Consider the following 21535-nt stretch of genomic DNA (forward strand, 5'->3'; position numbering starts at 1 on the left):
GCATCAACGGTATCGGTGATGCCGCTTTATGTCTGTATTCGGAATCGTAAAAACGTTCAGATATAATGACGCCCGATAGCAGCCTGTCACATGTGCACTATACTATCCTGTCCTCCTGAGCATGCAGTGTTCTGTTTGGAAAATAGCAAACAGTTCTTCAAAAGAAGTCGATGTCTACTTGCTTTAAGCTGTTTATTGACACTCCAGTTGAAGTTTACTGTAAAACTAAACACAACAAAGACAATTATACACGCATATTTACCCAAGCACATACTTTGTCTTACAAACAAATAGCTTAATTTCCATGAATTTAATCTAATGTAAAGCACTATTGACATGCTAATGATAGCATCAGTCTAGTCACGGGCATGTAACTTAAAAATGTTTAACTGTAGTTAGAGAGCACTTTCAAAGAAAATGTGTTGTGTTATTGAACAATATTACATTAAAATAAAACGCTTTCATCAAAATTGCAAGACAAAGTGGCATTACCAAGAATCGGTAGTCTGTATCGCCGAGTACTCAGATGTAAGTACTTGTACTCATATTTGGTCTGGAAAAAAAAAAAATTTCAGGGCTTCCCTTGTGAGTCAGACATGCTAAACACTCCTCCACTCTGCTGTCTACATACCTTCACCAACAATTAGAATTTTACCTCTTCATAGATACCCACATCCTGCATGTGCCTGAATGTTACTTACAATTGATGCTAATGATTGATTACTAACAAATCCAAATACATTGCCTACTGTCATGCAACGTTAACAAAGGTGACAAAATTAACTCCTGCATTTTTTATCTAAACCCAAATGTAAAATCTAAACCCAAATGTATGTTAATTAATAGTTTTTGTGTCATCCTTCTGGCTACCCAAAAAAAAAAACTGTAATAAAAAACATCCGACCAAAATCTACAACTCTTAAGTTTTTGTTAACAACACCAACATTGTGTCCCAGATTTTGTACACAAATGGTGTTCGGAGCAGTTTGGTTCAGTTCAGTGCAGTATTCATTTGATTATGGTTCCACTGTTAAGAATTGTTGGGGTGCGGGTGATAGTGGTACCAGAGTGTGGTACCACTACCACACTCTGGTAGTGGTACCACTACCAGAGTATGGTGGTACCACTACCACACAATGCACGTGTGCATTGTTCAAGATGCTTTCGACACCATTTCAACATATTTGATGTGTAAACAATATGATGCAACCCTGATGTTTCAACTGCCATACTACTTCCATCTTTTTATGAGAACATTCAACGCTAGCACAACACTCAAAAACTGTTTTTATAGTAAATATGGAATATTGTTGTGGTAACCAGTTCTAAAGCGATGGTTATAAACTTGACTTGGGTCTTAACTATTGATGGTAATATCATGGCTCCCCAAAGGCAAATATCAGAGTCCCTTGTTTATATTTCTTGGCCCACAATTCTTTGGCCTCCTCTGCAGCCACAAGTGCTCTCTTTAAACCCATAGCATCTCTGCATCCCTATAGCTCAAATATGGAGAGTTTATTAAACAAGTGCCATTTTCCTGTGGAAGGCCGTTCTGATATGAGATCAAGATTTAACATTCCGTCCTTTGATGTCAGCTTTACCCCAAAGAACATTGTATGGAGAGGAAGGGAAAACAAGCATGTTGTAATTATGGGAGAACTCATTTCTTCTGACTTCCTGTTATTGAGAACACACTGCAAATAGGCTGATGGCACGGTATCAGGCACATTAAGTATGTTTCCTCTAACTGGTTGCCTGCCACTTTGATGTGCTGAGAAACAGCCACACACACACAATTCCAGTTTTACAAAGAATGAATGATAGAGGGAGGAACTGGTTGAGAGTAACAGGAGGAATTCAGATTGAAAAGAAATTGGGATTCTGAGACACTGGCCTGAAACTGATTGGTGTCTTCTTCTTGAGCTGGTCTTAATAAACCGACCGCAATGTTTGAGCATATGGGTGTTCCTATGTTTGATTCAGCTTCAGATGTTTTTGGGATATGGCTGAAAGAAATAAGAACCTGGTTCAAGTCTGGTTCATGGAAAGATCAGGTTGGGAAGAACCCTCCAAACTATGCTACCGAAAATTTCATTTTCTGCAGATGGAAATCTACGACTGACCACCTAAATAGAAAATTATACATCTCGCACAAAGTATAAGTGAAAAGTAAAAAGGAAAAGACATATCCAAATATTATATTTAACCCAGAAATTGATATGTTTGCATATAACATTTCCCTTGGACCTGCGGTTCCCCACTGTTCTCTGGAGCGATGAGCCAATCCTGTAGCGGCACGCAAGCTGTAATTTTAACGCAAACACCGCTATAAAAGCGGGCTCATCCACTATTATTAGTGGTAAGAATTTGAATGACTGCAGCAGCCACAGTTTTGCATGAAGACCATATTAAATTACTACAGAAGGAATTGTAGTTGTAGTTTGATCCGAGATGTCCAGACAGTTTGGGGGTAGCTAAGGTTTCTGAGAGCTAATAATCCCCAACATTAAGGGAGTCCAAGAGGGAATGAAAGAAAAATGCCAAACACATTTTAAATATTTCCAAAATAGTCAAACCAAATAGTGTCCAAACTGAGCTCATAAAAACATGGTGTGAGGTGCAATTTAACATCAGTTTTCAAATTGTTTTGCTGTTCAGTTCCTATGGTTTTCTTTGATGTTTGACTTACACCACGACTCAGAAAAATAAAGCAAACATTTAAAATCACCCATCCCACATCTGTAGGGAACAAAATAATGATCAGTGGAAAACCAAATCATTAACCAATTGAGGACACGATTTCAAATCATACTCACAATCAAAATGGATAAACAAAATCATGCTGATCCAACTGTTGGCCTCAAGACAACTCAGAATGTTACACAGTAGTGTGTTGGACCTCCGAATGCCTGTGTACACTCCCTACATTGCTCCTGATGAGATGTCAGGTCTCTTGGGTAGGAATGGGAATTGAAAACCGTTTCCCCGTACTTCGATTGCTAGGAATCGTTTGTTTGCTGGCCTGACGAGTCTGCTTATCGATTACTATTAAGTCGCAAATGAGTGATAACATCACATGCAAGAAGTGATTTTTGGTTCTGAACTTTTCTATGGTTTATCCGGTTTTCTATGTCTATACGTGGCAATCAGAGTAAAACGTTTGGACACCCCTGATGTAAACTAAATTGTTCATTACACTACATTACAAGGTACACAGCAACAGTGTACATTCCTTGAAAACTGGCTGCACTACCTGAAATTTTGAACGGTATTTTTACACTGGATGTGTCTTTTGTATTTTTATCTTTCACCCATTTAATTGTCTCTGTATGTAAATGTAGAAAAGATCAAATAAATGTGTCAATAATTTCATATAATTTTAAAGAACAATACGATATATCCAATATAATTAATAATAACTTTATTTATGGCATTTATCAAAGGGCTGTACAGATAAGTAAAAACCAGTAAAAGAACAAATAAAGATACATTTAAAAAAACTATTCCATGAATGAAAACAAAATCAACACTGATAATAACATAACACACACTTAGAGCAGGACAACACCTAAAACAGTACACAATTGGGTCTCTAGTTTTGGTTTAAACAGCAGGTCTGCCTGATGTCAAGGGGAAGACTATTCCACAGTGTTTGTGCTCGGAACAAACAGGCTCTTTCACGGAATGTCTTCTTTTGGACCTTTTTTCATATTTTTTTTCAGACAATTACAAGACCGTTCCCCACTGAGCGCAGATGGATGTGGGAAATACATATCCACAAGTGAAGTCTATAGTTGCTAGACCATTTACAATTTTAAAGGTGAGCAATAGCACCTTAAAATCTGCTATCATGATCAGAATATAAAATGACCTATTTCAGGATATAAAATCGTATCCATATTGCACAACACTAGGCAGACTCATGTTCTGTATTATCATATTAAATAATCATGAAAAAAATGATATCATACATCATTTGTATTATTTCATTCCCTCACCCAATGAGATAAGGAATCGCATCGATGAGCAGCATTGATAATGGAAGCGCAATCACTCTTTTTCTTTCTTTCCTTTTTTTTTGTCCTGTTCGGCTGTTAGGTCAAGCAGAATGGAAAATCTGCATCCCTTTTATGCCGAAACAGTTTTATTGTGTCATAGTGGAGTTTTTAAGCTTCCGCTGTGGTATTATAATTGAGGTTTATTGAGAATCAGACTTGATCAGTCGAAGAGAACAAAGTTTCTAGAAGGGAGAAAGAAACAAAGACAAAAGGCAAAGCACTAATTGTAAACAGGAAGAGTTGAAGTCAATCATTACATTATCTACAACATCCATCCATCCATCCATTTTCTGAGCCGCTTCTCCTCACTAGGGTCGCGGGCGTGCTGGAGCCTATCCCAGCTATCATCGGGCAGGAGGCGGGGTACACCCCAAACTGGTTGCCAGCCAATCGCAGGGCACATACAAACAAGCAACCATTCGCACTCACCTTCACACCTACGGGCAATTTTAGAGTCTCCAATTCATGCATGTTTTTGGGATGTGGGAGGAAACCGGAGCGCCCGGAGAAAACCCACGCAGGCACAGGGAGAACATGCAAACTCCACACAGGCGGGGCCGGGGATTGCAACCCGGTCCTCAGAATGGTGAGGCTGATGCTCTAACCAGTCGGCCACCTTGCCGCTTATCTACAACAATGAAACATTAAATGAGTGTTTCATGGGGCTGCAGTGCTACACCATGTGAGGGAAGGACAGGACAAGATAGAACAGGACAAGGACAGGAGAAGAAGCATGCAGGACAAGGGTCGTGAACCCGACTGTACAGCTGAAGTGTGGTGGCATTAGTTATTAATTATTAGTAAATTATAAAAGTCTACAGGACGAGAGTATAAGTGAGGGGATACACAAGCAATTTGCATATTCATGAGTAGTGGAAGCGGAATAGCGCAATTCTTTTAAATTCCCACGCCTACTCTTGGGAGATATCCTCCTATATCTGGTTCAGGACATCCCAGAATTCAGGTGTGGGAAATAGTGCATCAATACCTGAAACTGCTGACACACTCCAGCCACATAAAGCCAAGCATTGCGATACACCAGAAGGGATCCAGGGCCTACTGCACCAGCCTATGGTCTGACAGGGGTCTGAGAATCCTATCCCCGGACCTAACTCCTCCGAGGTCTGTATGGACCTCAAGCAATATGAACCCCGACAGAATTTTCTCCACAGCGTCTCTCTCACCGATCCTTGGTGTGAACCTGCGAGCTTCGCTTTGCGCAAACGGGCATGTGTCGTGGAACATGGTGGACATTTCATGTGATGGATTAAATGCATTCAATTACTTTAATGAATATGCATTGGTTGATGATAATAAAGAAAAAGTTGATGGTAAGCGATGCCTACCGTTGCCACTGCTCCAACATCCTCATGGAATAAATGTGATACCCGATCATGGACAAGACTGCAAACCCAGATGTGCCATTTAAATCAAATAGGCGCAAATCTGTTTTTTATTCCAAGTTCTGCTAAATTATCTGTGCAAAGAATGCTTCACCATGAATCAAAACGTTCAGTCACAGGGCATGCAACGTGAGCGCTGTGCTTGGGCGGGCAGCGTGCTTGGAACATGCCTTTACAAAAGAAACAGGAAAGCAAACCAGTCAAAACACGGCACGCATTTAGTCAGGAGATCAAAATAATCCTTTTTAAACAATGAAGTAATTCATTCAGGAGTAACACAGGTAGACAAAATTGTTGCTACCCTTTTGTTGACAAATAACTGACATTAGAAATAATCAATAAAAATTTACTCAAAATTATTATCTTTGTGATACATCAGAATTATTTGAAAAGAAAACTCATGAAACTGGCCTTGACACAGATGATGGTACACTTAATATTTTGTTGCGCAACCTTTTGAGGTAATCACTGCAATCGAACACTTCCTGTAACTCTCAAAGAGACTTGCACACCTGTCAAAAGGTATTTTGGCCCACTCCTCATGAGACAACTGTTCTTGCAGTTTCAGGTTGGAAAGGTGTCTTCTCCAGACTGCATTTTTCAGCTCCTCTAAGACCTTCCAAACTTGAAGTTTGCCATTTAGTCTTTGGTTGATGTTGGTAGCGCTGCTCTCGTCAGCATATCTTGTCATATTTCCAGCTATGACTGTTTTTTTTCCCTACATTCAAAGCAGAATTAAAAGAAAAAGCTACCCACTGAAAGAGGTGAATAATATCATCCTACTTTTTAAAAAAAGGAAAGCATAATTCCCCTCCTAGAAGCCGTCACCTTATCGTGCTGGAGGGGTTTGTGTGTCCCAATGATCCTAGGAGCTAAGTTGTCTGGGGCTTCACGCCCCTGGTAGGGTCACCCATGGCAACCACGTCCGAGGGGAGGGACCAGACTAAGCACGGCTAAAAGACCCCTCTGATCGGCAGGCGGATCGGTGCAGCGTCCGCAGTGATGCGGACTTTGTACCAGTCCATTGTGGTAAAGAAGGAGCTAAGTCGAAAGGCGAAGCTCTCAATTTACCAGTCGATCTACATTCCTACCCTCACCTATGGTCACGAGCTGTGGGTCGTGACCGAAAGAACAAGATCCCGGATACAAGCGGCCGAAATGAGTTTCCTCCGCAAAGTGTCCGGGCTCTCCCTTAGAGATAGGGTGAGAAGCTCGGTCATCCGGGAGGATCTCAGAGTAGAGTCGCTGCTCCTCCACATCGAGAGGATCCAGATGAGGTGGCTGGGGCATCTGATTCGGATGCCTCACGGACGCCTCCCTGGTGATGTGTTCCGGGAATGTCCCACCGGGAGGAGACCCCGGCGACGACCCAGGACATGCTGGAGAGACTACGTCCTTCAGCTGGCCTGGGAACGCCTCGGGATCTCCCCGGAAGAGCTGGATGAAGTGGCTGGGGAGAGGGAAGTCTGGGCGTCCCTGATAAAGCTACTGCCCCTGTGGCCTGACCTCGGATAAGCGGTAGAAAATGGATGGATGGATGGATGGAAAGCATAATTCAACTGAAGTTACTGGCATGAGATTAAATTGTTGTCAATGGATGAAAACTTGAGGCAAACTAATATTGCAACTATTATACATTATGCATATACATTTTTAATAATTGCCTCACATTGCAAAGATATCTTGTTTAATAAATGGGAAAAAAACACAGTTCTGAACTTTTCATTCATCCACTGTCCTCTGCCATGAAAGCCTTATAAAGTCTTGCTGAGTCTTACGTCAAATCCGGCATTCTTCTCATTCCTGCTCCCATCCAGACAACACCCGCGGGGTGTGAAAAGTGGTATTTGATTTCCTCTCTGACTCTCTCTGGTAGCATCTCATGAATCTTCCGTCTATTGTTTGTCTGCATTTCCAGCATCTTTCGAGAGTCTGTTACACTTACAAAACAAGAGGCCTGAGCATAAAAAGCTTTGGTCTTCAAACTTCACTGTGATCATTCATTGCTCATCAATCATTTCAGCCTATTTCGTCAGCAAAACATAATGGGATTCTCAATTTATCAACTTTACATTGAAGAACAACTACAGTCTCTCAAAGTGTCTTGTGCAGGGAGAGTACAAGTCACACACACAAAAACATGACCATGCATGCCCAAATCTAAATTGTGAACCCTGCAGTATTGTCCCCCTTCACCACTAGAGGCTGAAATGAGTCCTACAACAAGATGCATCTTCTCCTGTTGCCATGCCAACTGTAGAGAGCCCACATAGCCTCATAACAAGAGGCTTCACTAGCCCTCTGTTTCTGTTTCCTTCCTGGTATTACTGCTGCAAAGAGCTAAAGAAGCTTGGGAGAGAACCAAACAGTCCTGCTATGACCGCATGTGAAACAGCTTTGGGAATTATTCGCCTTCCTTATGGATAGTGAACACTTCCAAAGGCAAGCTCTGAACTGAACCGATGGCATTCTAAGTCAGGCTTTATTACACAACAAAAGTTGGACTCACATCCAAGAGAACGCATGTTTGGTCAGTCTGACCCCTAAAAGGGCGATATGATGATACGTTAGTGCTCAAGATTCAAACTCAAGGCCAGATCGATTTTATATGGCCCACTAAAGCAAATTATGTGCGCCTACTAAACTGTTTCTTGCTAAAGTCTGAACCAATAGTGCAAGTTGTCTTTCATTTTTCATAACATTGGGATTTTGAAAGCATTTCTTTTGTTTTCAAACTTAAAATAAATTGAACTATATTTATATAGTTATTTATTCTGCAAAACTACTTATCCATCAATTTGTTGTGTCTCTGTCATAAGATGATGAGGTGATTATACATTTACATGGTTTCAGTCATAATGGCGCTCTGAGGGAAATCGTAACTACAATGTGGCCCTAAGGTGGAAGACTCACTTCAAGTCAAAATGAGTTGAGGGATCACATTTACACTTGAATAAAACCAATAAAAAGAAGTTTAAAAAAGAAAAAGAACATTGATTCAGCTTTATTTTTAATAATATCCTATTTATCCTATCATTTTGTATTTTGTAAATTCATAATATCATAATATATTTTCTCAAATAACGGCCCCGACTCTGATAGACGCAGTGTCGCCACCTATCCACAAATTGACACCTCATTTCTTCTGGTCAGGAAAAAAAAGGTAGTAACTTGAATTGCTTTAGTTTCTAGAAGTTGTCATTGACACACTGACATAAATTTGTTAACTGCTGGGCCCATTTGAACTCCATTGCTAACCAAAACAGCAGCACCTACAATGGGAGGTCAAAAGTATTTCAGATGAATTAATGTGTGGAGCAAATATCTTAACATAATATCTTATTAACATTAAAGGGAATCGTACTTTACATGGAGACAATGTCTTGAACGATAAATATGACTAAATATTACTATTACTAACAATATAATATTTGCCCATATTTGAGGAGATTAATTAGATGATTATCTAGGATGAGTGGTGAACACATTAAGAGGTTGATATTTCAAAGGGCATTTTGTAAAAATATCAGTATCTTATGACAAAGAAATTATTAAAAACAGCAGGACAGAGATCACGAACCAGCTTGACCAATGTGAGAAAGGCACCAATAGGGAGGAGGTCAGCAGGTGGAAAAGAGACATATGAGGCCTAGTCTGACTCCTGACTTATATGTTGGTATATGAGGAATTCCTCGAAACATTATAATTATTGGATATTTAAAGAGAAAAGGTGACTTCTTCATTGTTTTGTGTACAAATGGTTGGGTCCCTAGAGTGCCTGCCCATCAAAGTGAGACACTAATGCTGGCTCAGACTACAAGACAAATGTGGGCGTTCACGATGTATCTTGGAAAGCCACTGGCTACACGACACGACATTTATTACAATAGCACTGTATCCCGTCTTTTACGATTACTGGGCTTTGTCTTGTCAAACACTGTTGGGAAGGCGGAAGCAGAAAACGTGTGAGCCCTCAACGCGCCGGGATACACCCATTACCATGGTGACGATAACAACAATGGACTACGACAATGTATTTTATTGTGTTGGGGGTGGGGGGAAACAAAAAAAAAAAGAAAAACGTGGTGTCGTCACCGGTGCTCGGGAGTGGGTTGTCCATCCAAGAAGAGCTCGCGGTATATTCACCTACTTTTAATACGATACAGCTTGAGAGTTGTCGTTGATATGTCACACTACACGGAAGATATCCAAAAAAAAAAAAAAACATGGGAGACTTTTCATATTGGCGTTGTAGGGTGATTGTAGGGCAAAATTGTTGGTCGTGGATTATGTCACACTACAAGAAGTTTTGTAGTTGCTGACAATATATCAATCACCCGCGATAGCTAATCTGGACAATATTGAGGCTAAAATCCTGTCGTCTGATCTAGGCCTAAGTCAGTCATTTGTTGTCTGCCTATTTCTGAGAAGGTGCCTTCGAAAACCCTTTCTGAATTTGTGGTGGCTTTGCGCAAGCGACAGTAATTTGCAGTCTGGGCGAGGACGGACATCTCAGACGCTCCAGAAGTCTCCAATAACACCACGAAAAGTCACTAGATGTGTTGTTCATCTCTTTTTTAAAAAAGCATAATTGCTATAGGGGTTGGAAAAGTTGCTAAATTGGCAACACTTGAGGAGCCACTCCCTTCGTCGTGTGCCTTAGCGTCACCCAGTTTGTCATGATTACGAAAACTAAACTTTGCATTTTAAATTCAAAACAAGTTTACCATTAACTATAATTGTTTGATATGGTAACCTTATATAAATCCAACTTACTGTAATAACCATATCACTTTTCCTACCCTGAGGATCAACAAGCATTCTTTGGCCATGACCATGACAGTCAGGAAGGCTCCCAGGGGCCAAACACCGCTGCAGACACAAATAAACGATTGTGTTACCTAATATCGGAAATTCCTCATTTAGGAAGGCAGCTCTGTGATGGGGGCCTTATCACATGTGTATCAAGACAGCCCAAACACCTGCATGAAGAGCAAACTCACGACTCAACTGACATTTCGAAAGAGTAAAAGTGTCCACCGAGCAATGTGAACACATGTTCTATATTCTATGGAGAGACTTCATGCCATCAATGCAAGGACAGGCCTTTTCCAGCGCCATAGTTTCTCCTTGAGGAAGAAGATTGCGGTTTGTTTATTTTGACATCTCCACGGAAAAACATGAAAACGATGCAGATTAAAGGAGCACAAATAGCGCTCATAGGCAACATTTCAGGCTCTGCTCTTTCCAAACACGTCATCCCGTTCTAATGTCAGGGACACTCGATGCTCTTCAGATATTTACTCAAGCCGTTTCAGTCCAAGTTTTTGATTAAATCTTATTTCCTCATTGCCTTAACCACGTTAAGAGCATGGAAAGAACAGTAGAAGATAAAAACAATTGCTCAGTCCCTTTGTTGAAGGAAAATAATGAGTGAAACTTGAATGGAATTAGCAAGTGTTCAGGAAAATGATAAAACACTTTTTGTAACAATTCTGTTGGTTATGTTTCATATCAGGAGTACGATGGTTTGTTCTCGCCATGCGTACGTGGGTTTACGTGGGTTTTCTCCAGGTTTTCTGGCTTCCTCTCACATAGGTCTGAGTGTGAGTATTTCTCATGTTTTTATTGTATTTTATATAATATAATAAATATCTCTTTGGACAGGGATATGGAGTTAATGGACTTTAACCATTTTGAATATTGTTAAGAGGCGTGAAAACCGAACTGTTGACCTCAAAGCAGACATGACAAACCTGAGTAACTACACAGAACTTAATAAACCATGATCAGGTCAATTAGAATAACCAACATTATTTCTTTTTGCTTAATGATATCTAAAGATATCCAAAACATTTGACCCAACTCATAGAGTTTAAAGGCTATGGTAACACATAATAATGAAATGTATGTAAACTTCTGACTTCGAAGAAAGTAATGAAACATTGTCTAAAAAAATAAATAATAATTTTCTCATTGTTCTGGCATTTAGTAAGTAAACATAACTTTTGTAATCCTAATTAACCTGAAACAGGAAACGTTTTGTCTGATTTCATGTATGACATTGAGAAAAGAAAAAGTGTATGTGTCTTTTTTATATAGTGTATGTAAACTTCTGGTTTCAACAAACTGTCAGCAGATGCCCACCAATGCTCTCCTGTGCAAAATGAGAGCAAAACGGAACAGGCATATTATTTAATTGACTAAATTCTTTGTGTATTGGGGCAGCTTTGTGTCATACAATACATATGGCTGATAAAACAAACAAACAAACAAAAAGATTCTACATATAATGAGTATTAGGGTGATCAAATGTTCACTTTTCCCTACAGAAAGTACAAGTACATATGTTGTGTATTATTTATTACTTATTCGATGAAATTGATTGACTATTCCAGTAATGAGGAGCCATATCCAGGGCAAACTCTCAGGAGCAGAAATTCACGCCTTTGGCTCTAAATGGCATGTTCTTTTGGGCCTGCTCCGAGACGCATTGTGGATCAAAGCGCAGGGCTCGACTGCTATTATGTCGTAAATCCTGTGGATGTACACACAAACATGACACCCGTGACTCCCGCTGGAAAGATGCAGGGTCATAAAGCGCCCGGCAGACAATTCCATTCAGAGCTCCTCCAACGCTGCGGGCCCCGCCAAGAGACCATGAAGAAGGATTATTTTAGAGACTTTCTTCTCAGTAGACTCCCACAATGAAGATGAAATTCATCGGATTTCCTCAAGGATTTTGGGAAGTGACATACAACTGTTTATCAAATGTTTGTGTCACGTGGCTTCTGTAGTTTCTCAGCACGGCTGTTGCGCTCCCTCAGAAATGGAGATAGTGCAAACCTTATCGTCAGTGATTACAAATGCAAAGACAAGAATGTGACCTTTACTTTCAAGGAGCGGGAAAATGAGCAACAGGAACATTGGAACAAATGTAACAACTGACTACAGAATATGGCACAGATGACACAAGTGAAGTACGGTGAAACAAGGAACAGAGTACTCTAACAATCCTTCATTGATTTCAGTTTAACTACACTTTAATTGTTTAATCACAGTGAACAAACTCTGGTGCAGACTAAATCAACATGTCCGAAATCTCCAGCAAGAAGTGGTCTCGGTAGGGTTTCTAGCACAGTTTGCATGTAATGTAAAACCCAACCTCAGTTGGATACTGAATACAGTACGCACATTGGCAGCTAAAAGGTTGAAGAAGGCTGTTACATATATTATATACTACCATGCTCCAAAATCATGGGGATGTAACTACATGTGACATTTACCAAGATTAGACTGTTGACAGACACATCTTTGGTTTAGCATGTTAGCATCTCATTTCTTTTACATCTTGAACAAGTATAAGGAGCTCAAATCGTGCTTTCAAAGATGATTAGCTCGTGTGTTGCAACCTGTTAGATTGTCCAGACAATCAATTAATCAACAAATGTCAGTTCTGCTTAATATTCTATACAACAAAGCCTCCTTCAGATCAATTCAATGTCAGATCAATTAAGTAAATCTGGATCATTTCACGAGGCACAATGATTGGCAATTTCTGGTCTAGATTGTACCAACTCCAGCCTCCAAAATGAAGACTGTGTTCATTTTCAAAATCCCCAACCAAATTTAAAATGACCCTAATCAAATCATCCCATTGTAAGTTTTAAAATTATCGTTTTAAAATTCATTGGAACTCCTACCTGAAATTTAAATAATTTGTGAACATATCACCCCGGGTGTAACACCAAAAACGTACTACTGCACACCATGCAAAGGGATGTGTTTGTATTACTGTCTCAGTATCGTATCAATCCCCCAATTTCCCTTAAAACCACATGACGTTTTCATCAATTACAAAGGGAAGTATGACCGTTCCAGAAATCACAGTCACTGTTTGTCTCTTTTGGGCAGCATACTGGCACGTGTGGTTGCTAGCGCTTCTGCCAAACAGTCAGAGGTTGCGGCTTTGAACGTCAGCTTGCAATCATTGAGAGTTTTGACTTTTCATGTTGTTATCAATGTGGATATACAGGAATTAGTATCGTTTTTCCCCCTGCAATTTGCAAACGTCAATCAACCTTTCACTTTCTACTTCTCAGCCATCGTCACACTGAGTCTGATCCACTGCACTCGTGACCTCTATCGGGGAAGTAAGACCACGACACCGAAATATTGAGACGGCTGGCAAGAAGAATACAACCGAAACAGGTGGTGTTGTAGAAAAGAACATACAGCAACCCTGTCTGTATCGCAGATTTTTAAGTGATTGTTTTCCAAAGGTTTTTACAGTACACAGGCAAGCGTGCACGCCTTCGGTGTCGTACCACGTTGTGCTGCAATAAGCCAGGCAGCACTGAGGTCTACTGCAAGAGGTTACGCGTAATTAACGGGAAAAGGAAGAAGAGGACACCCCTTCGATGTAATAGTTTTAATATTGGTTGTACCCACGAAGCAGAGAGAATATGCCCGGGAGTATTGTTGGATGCTCTGTTTGTATGTGTTGCTGCTCCGTGTCTTAAAGTAGCAGTTGTTTAAAGGTTTTGTAATCATTGTAACGTCAATACAAATTTCCATTAATCCGTCTATAGCATTTCATATTGTACTGTATGTTAGCATTAAACTAGCGGATTTTCATTAGACAAAATTACATGGTGTGATTGAACACATTGGTGATTAAATATACAATATTTAATTGGCTTTGGTTTCATGTGTCAGTTATACCGAAAGATTCAACTGTGGGTGAGAAAAGGAATATATTTTTTTTTAATATGTTTTAGTTGGTTTTAATCAGTTTACAGTGAGTGGGAGGAGAAAAACGATTTTGAAAAATTATATTGTCTCTCTTCACCTATCTCGGGTGCATCTGGACCCTGGTGATAAACGGTGGTTCCCTGTACTCCGGTATTTATGTGGGGCATAAACTGGTCAAACAAAGACATCATTCAAAAGATTTTCTATCTTAAAACATATATTCTGAAGATATTGACCCACACTAAAACATATATACGGTTGGGTACTTTCTCTCACTTACAGATAACTGATTCAACGGTACCAAATTGCAAAAAAAAAAAAAATGGTAAAAAATAGACACATTTTCAAAGAGATTTACAGCCTTGAAAGATAGTGAAAGCGAGGCACGTGTCGGGTTGTCATGGTCAAGTGTGTGCTTGTAAATTCAGCTATTTTGGATGTCATAACATAACCTCAGGGGATGCTGCTGCACGGGAGAGTTGTTAAAAAGTCAACTCACCTGGCATGCTCCTAGTGACCCGCATATGCTTCAGGAGCTTGTAATGGGATAACTGACATGGGTATTAGGGTCTTAAACACTATACTGCATACTTACAGCTCTTTGACTCAGGTTTAAGCAATGTTGATAAATAACAATTATCAGGAAGCATGCATTCGTCAACAACAAAGAAATAGATCAACAACAGCTCAGAAATTCATTTGCACGCTAGCCATATCCCGAGTTGGCGCACCATGCACACACCATAAAAAAAAGCCCAAACAAAGTCTGTTTATAGGCAACAAAAAAGGCATTATGTTTCAAGAAGAGTTCAAATGTGCATTTTAAAAAGGAAATGTTCAAATTCAAACATTTGACATTGTGAAATAATGGAGGGGGGATGGGGGGTGGGTGCACACAAAAGATGATTATAATGGAACGCTCTCGCTTTGACACACACCTTGAAGGTTCCAAGCACTTTCTGAACACTGCCCTGACTTTCACACAACGCAGCTTTGGCACTATTTGTCCTCACCAAACGTATGGCTCTTATGAATACATTTAATCAGAATTCAACAGACATCACTTGCCCCTTCAAAATCTTCGCTATTTGACTTGTTCACTTTCCTTTGATGCGCATATATCGACTTCTTTCCAAATTCAAACCTCGATCTTCGTTTATGATCACATCCTCCGTTTCTGACAGGTTCAGTATTTAGTACCGCGGCACTTTTAGCAATCACATAAATTGATTTTTGCACACAATTCCAATTTTTCTTGATTCAACATTGCTGTTGTGATCGATCGCTGCTTTTCCGCAAACGACTCTTCCATGTTCTTGGCTTCCTGTGTGGAGTTTGTATGTTCTTCCTGTGATTGCATGGATTTTCTCCCAGTCTTTTTCCCACATTCTAAAAACATGCATGCATGAGGTAAAATTGTCCATGCTTGTGCTCACTCGCACCCTAATGAGGACAACGGTATAGAAAATAGATGATTGATTGTCCGGCGTGACCATGGCAATGACAGGGACGCTATTCTGCTTGTTTGATTGGGGTTTTCTCAAAGTTCATACTATGTTTTTATTATCCCTGACGCAATACAATGGCCGCTTGTGTGCATATCAACATCTAAGGCCTTCTCTTTTGGCTCAAGTCCTTTAGTTTGTGGTCATAACCCTGAAACAGCTCCCTGTGTTACTCTCAAGTGCCCTGCATCGCACCGTTGCTCGGCAACTCCATCAACACCGCCGTTGGTGCGAACCTGCTTTCTATCAACTGGGACTCAAGAGGAGGTACTACACTAGATAGCCCGGGCGGTATTTATCACTCGGTAGATGATGTGTTTTAAAATAAGCTACTTTTTGGCCAAAATAAACAACTGTCTAACAGTACATTTAAGGCAGACTTTTCCCTCGCTGATACAAAGGAATGAGAATGACAGAAGAGTAACAGACAGTATTTCTTGAAGGTGATACATGTAGTGCTTATGTATGTGGAATTTTATTTGGATATTCCGCATTTGGCCGGTCACCGGTCTCAGGGAATCACCGCCTATCGTCCAAACTAAAATGATGGGCTCCAGCTCACTTGTGGCCCTAATGAGGACAAATGCTGCAAAAAAATGGATGGATGGAATAGTTGGGTCGTTTTATTTATTTATTTATTTATTTAGAACAATCAAAGCTATTCTTCGAGAAACAAAGCGTCAGAGCTTAGCGGATTTAAGTTTTTGTCTGGTTTATTTTGCATTTGTTCATGATGCCAACTCTCGTTTGTTAAATCCAGAACGCCTTAAAAACTTACTTAAAAGTAAATACGCTTTTACAGATTTTCAAAGAGGTTTGTTATGAGAACCTCAGACCTCCTTTCTAATCTCTTAATACCACCAATGTGATGTTGACATTTAGCAACAATTAAAAGTCACAGATGGGAAAATGGAACCACATCAAAATGTCTTTTTGTTTGTCCCCTTTTTTTTATTTTTTATTTTTACTATTTCTTACTACTATTTTTATTTTTACTATTCATATCCAAGTTGTTTATTTTTTGGGGAGGAAGGATAGAATAACCATGGAAGTGCACAAATGGAGAGTTCTAAATAATCACTCGACTCTTTGCAACAATTATAACAATAATTTAATAGAACCATGTGCACAGGAAAAGTTCTCAACGTATTTGTCATCATTCTTTTGGAAATGTATTAAGACTGATTTGCAATGATTGACCTTTGTGAGAGATAATGTGAAGTGACATGATTGTCTAGGTGTTGCCTTTAGTTGGGCAGCATCTCAAAATGGATCAAACAAAGACTGTTCCCATAAAGAGACACAAGAAAGACAAAAAAAACCATTAAAACAATAGCTGCCCATAACTTATTATGAAGACATTTGATCGTGATATTTTACATCGTAAATTGCCAACACATGATGATATGTGATATGTTCTTGTATATGATGATTGGCAAAGGGAAGCGGTGTCAATGGCGATGACATCCCATGACTGCGGCGTCATTAATGTCTGACAATGAGCCCCTCCCTTGAGCAGACCCTCGAAGGATCTATGGAAGCGTCAGTTGCTCGCTCATGCACTAAATAGTTGCTGAAAGGTCCTTTCGCGCCCAGCTTCCTAACCTGGCGGCCATGACGGGGTCACCGGAGAGCTTAATGTGACAGGACAATGGTGACGTCATCAGAAATGGTTTTCTTAGAAAAGACATAGATGTCTGAAATGGTCTTTGTTTCTACAATGCCAACATTCAGTCTCAATTTAAAGTGAGTGACTGTATTAAAAGAAACCAGTATTGCAGCATCTCCTGGTCAGCTCTGATGATGGAATGCATGGTTCATCCAGATGTGCCTGGGGGCTGCAAGAGATGCTTTCAGGTTCAATCTGGATTTACTAGACATGTTTGAGCATTCCCAACCACTGTGCCACGAGAAATGATCCAATTGTACTTAATATTCCTGTTTTGTTTTTTTTCTGGATTTACGACAATGAATGTATCTTCGTTCATCTTTCTATGCTGACAGCATATAGTGACGGGCAGAACATTTGAATTCTATGCCTTCAGACTTTCTAGATCAGAATCAGAATCAGAATCATCTTTATTTGCCAAGTATGTCCAAAAATCACATAAGGAATTTTGAAATTTTAATTTATGTTCTCCCCCCAAAAATAAAAAACAAGAAGAAAAAAAAAAAGAAAAAATATTTTTTTAATAAAAAACAATATCCGTGAATGGGCGATTCCGCAGGTGCCGAACTGTGAGTATGCGAGGGTCCACTGTATTCCTAACGTTTTGGGAGTAGTGCACAGTATGTGCCGTGGCTACAGAGTGTTCAGTTTACCTTCAGTAAAACCATTCCACCTGATGTAAACACCGCTGCCAGTGTGAAGACGTTTGTGTTTGCGTGTGCATGCGTTTAACTTTACATGTCGTGACGCATAGCGGCTCTCCCGAACTGCTGCTATCAGGAGCATTTTGAGAGATTTGGTTTAAATGTGTTTTGCTTCTTTTTAAGCGCTGCAGGTCTGGACAGGTATTTATCTTTATTTTCAACTCTGTAAGAATCAGCCTCGGGGCCCTTGCATGCACGGCTCCAAGCATATTATTTATGAGGTGTTGTATACTGAGGCCTGACAAAAACTAGTATTTCCCCTACAGACTACGAAGGAGTCATTTTATCGCGTGACCTAGCAGGCAGTAAGCGTTATTTCAACCCGACTTTTTGACATATAAACACGATATAAGGAAGAAGGCTCCCAGGATATTTATGTACGCTGCAGAGGTATGCTGGGAATGGGAACGGGGCAGGTGACCTCTCTATATCTCCAAATAATGTCAGCTGACAAGTGTTTATTGGCGCCTGAGCCCAGGTCACCACAGTTTGTGTTGGTTTACCCGAGGAATGTGCGATGAGCTGTAAAAGGATTGCTGCTGTTTGAAATTCCCAATAAATTATGTTCATGGCGAACAAAAACAAAATTGGATTTTCTAAGTGCCCATCGTGTGTGCGTGTAAGTTCCAATTTATTGGCCCCGTAATGGTTCCTCATGTTTGCAAAAGCAACGATTCATTTTATGGTTTTCGCTCTCTCAGATCAATAAATTTTACCCCCAGCTTTACCTGCACAGCTGGTTGATATTATTATTATTCATTTATTTATTTATTTTTACATTACTCGACCCATAGTCAAACTTTCTTAAAACTTTATGGCCATTTAATGCTTAGCCAATGACAGCACACCTCAGTTGTTACTGTTCTGATACATAACTAAAATGCTCTGAAATGCATCGTTTCACCTTCGGTTACTCGTTGTGGGTTTCACAAACACGTTCAAAATAATTAACAGCACCAAACAAGACGCCACCAATAAGGTTATTAAGAATGCTCGACGATGGTATTATTGTGGTTTTGTTTCATAGGTTTGCGGTGTCCTCCTGTTGAACCAGAAACAGAATATACAGAATATATTGAGACATCTCTTTTATTGGGTGCTTAGTACAATTAGAACAGTAATAGTTACAAGAAAAGATTTTCCGTCTACATTTCAAACTCCAGCACTATATCCGGCACTATATCAAAATAAAAATGATCAGAGCAATAAACTGAGTCATCTCTTTTTAATATGGTTTAGAGAAGAAAGGAGTTGTTTGTTGAATGCTAACTGACAAGAGGTCAAATGAAACCGAATCAGCAGTCTGGCTGTGGACAGCACTTACATCAGATGGTTCGCGACGCCATCAATTCTATTTGCTCCGCTTCCTGCTGTGCTGTGGAATGTAAATGACATTGTCCATGGAAGCACATAAAAAAAAGAAGCTGGCACGCTGTGACCTGATGATAAGGTGAGCGTACATTTCTAGACACTTTGAGGTATTCAGAAGTCAGCATTTAATGTCACGTGTGAAATGTACAAGTTTGTCTCCGTTGAGTTGTTTTATCGGAACAACACAAACTGTGCAAGTGACACAGTGGTTCTCAGTTGACATTTTATTGTGTCTGGGCAGTGTGGGTTGTGTCAGCAAAGAATTTTGTTTCAACTAAATGGTATTTATGTCATCATTCTTTCAGTTTGTAACCAGTTTGGTTATTTGTTTTGTTTTTTTGTTTGTTTTTACAAATTGCTCAAATGTTTGACTGTGGGTGTAAAGAAGTGTTGCAAAAGTGCATCAGGTAAAGAAATTCTAATTCATTCTACCGATTGATGAATGGTTGACATGAATGATGAATCTGCTATAAGTAAAGTGCAAACCTCAAGCCAGGCCACAATCAAATTTGGATCAGCACCAAATTTGACACCTTAGCTGATATCCTGACATCCTGCATGAAGAGACAGAATCTCCACAAAAATGTAATGGACTTTTTTTTTCTTTGACTATAAATCCACAGTGTTTTGTGAAAATGATGAAAAAAAAAAAAAAAAAAAAAAGTTTAATACATTCTTAAACCCTTTCAAAAACAGTATTTAAAGACAATGAGAAATAATTTATACACATTTTTTATTTTCAAAATATAGTATTTGTATACTAAAATTGTCAAATCCCTGTTTTTACACCCTGCGAAAAGTTAACTCACCACACTGAGATCTATTTATTTCTTATTTTCATTATCATTGCAAGACCAAATTGGAAATGATGTTTTTTTGGAACTTGCAAAAAAATAAATAAATAATGCCACTTCTAACTCCGGCTGAAACGTTTGAAGCGGCTTTGAGAGGTCGAAATGATATGTGTGCTATAATGCGAGTTATATGCTACTACTGACTTCGGACGCCTGATGCTGTCTTATTGCGGTCTACTATGACCTGACTTATTTGCCTGTTGCATGTTGTTTGTGTTCGAGCCATACTCTACTTTTTTTTATTTACCATATTTCATTTTTGTCACTTTGGTTACACTATTGTTTATATAAGTTACTTGGGTATGCTGCATTATTTTAATTACTTTTTTTTTTTTTTTACTAAAAAGAAAATGTGAACTTTGCGCACTTTATAAAACCCAATAAACAAAGTTTAATAATAATAATTGTTATTATTATTATTTGTACTATTATTATGCCACTTATTTATCAAAAACAAACCAAAAAAAAGCACATTTCTTGATCTGTTTAACTACTGCACTGAGAATCAGCTCAAACCTTCAAGACTTGGCTTTAAGACTGGGAGGTCAGTTTTGATACGCACTTGAAGACCAAAATGGAACATTGGGTGCGTTCTCTTGAACAAGGTAGTCCCATATGCATGCTGTGCATATGTGCTTGCTTGGCTATGCAAATTGGCTTGCCTACTAAAAACATGACCAAGTGTAAACATCCATTCATCCACTTTTTATAGCAATTATCCACATTCGGAGTGACTTTGGGGAGCGAGGTGAGGTACGCCCTAGACTGGTCACAACCATTTACACTGGCAATCACACCTATGTGGACAATTTAGAGTCCTCAACGTAATACGCATACGAACTTTAGAACAGTTGAGGCAGATATGCGACCCACTACCACTGTGTAAACAGTAAACAGTGAAATTCTGTCTCCATTATTAGAAAATCAGGAGCCAGTTCAAGTGAACTCGACTTGATTGGTTAATTGGCATGAAGCCTTGACCATGGGGCGTGCCCAGGCTGCACCTCCAGTCCCCGTAAGACAAGAGACAGACACGCACCAGAAGGTTTAGGTCAGCTCTGACCTCAGGACCCCTCGGGGTGCAATTTCAACCCTTCGGACGCTTTTACCCCTCCCCTCTCAACTCCTTCACGTGCACCTTGCGCTGCTAAATTATGGTGTATGCGCGGCGAGAATGGATTACTCTGTGTGTCTTTTACGTTCCTTCAAGTTGTCAA

The sequence above is a fragment of the Phycodurus eques genome, chromosome 18 (genome assembly GCF_024500275.1).
Source record: "Phycodurus eques isolate BA_2022a chromosome 18, UOR_Pequ_1.1, whole genome shotgun sequence".
NCBI lineage: Eukaryota > Metazoa > Chordata > Actinopteri > Syngnathiformes > Syngnathidae > Phycodurus > Phycodurus eques.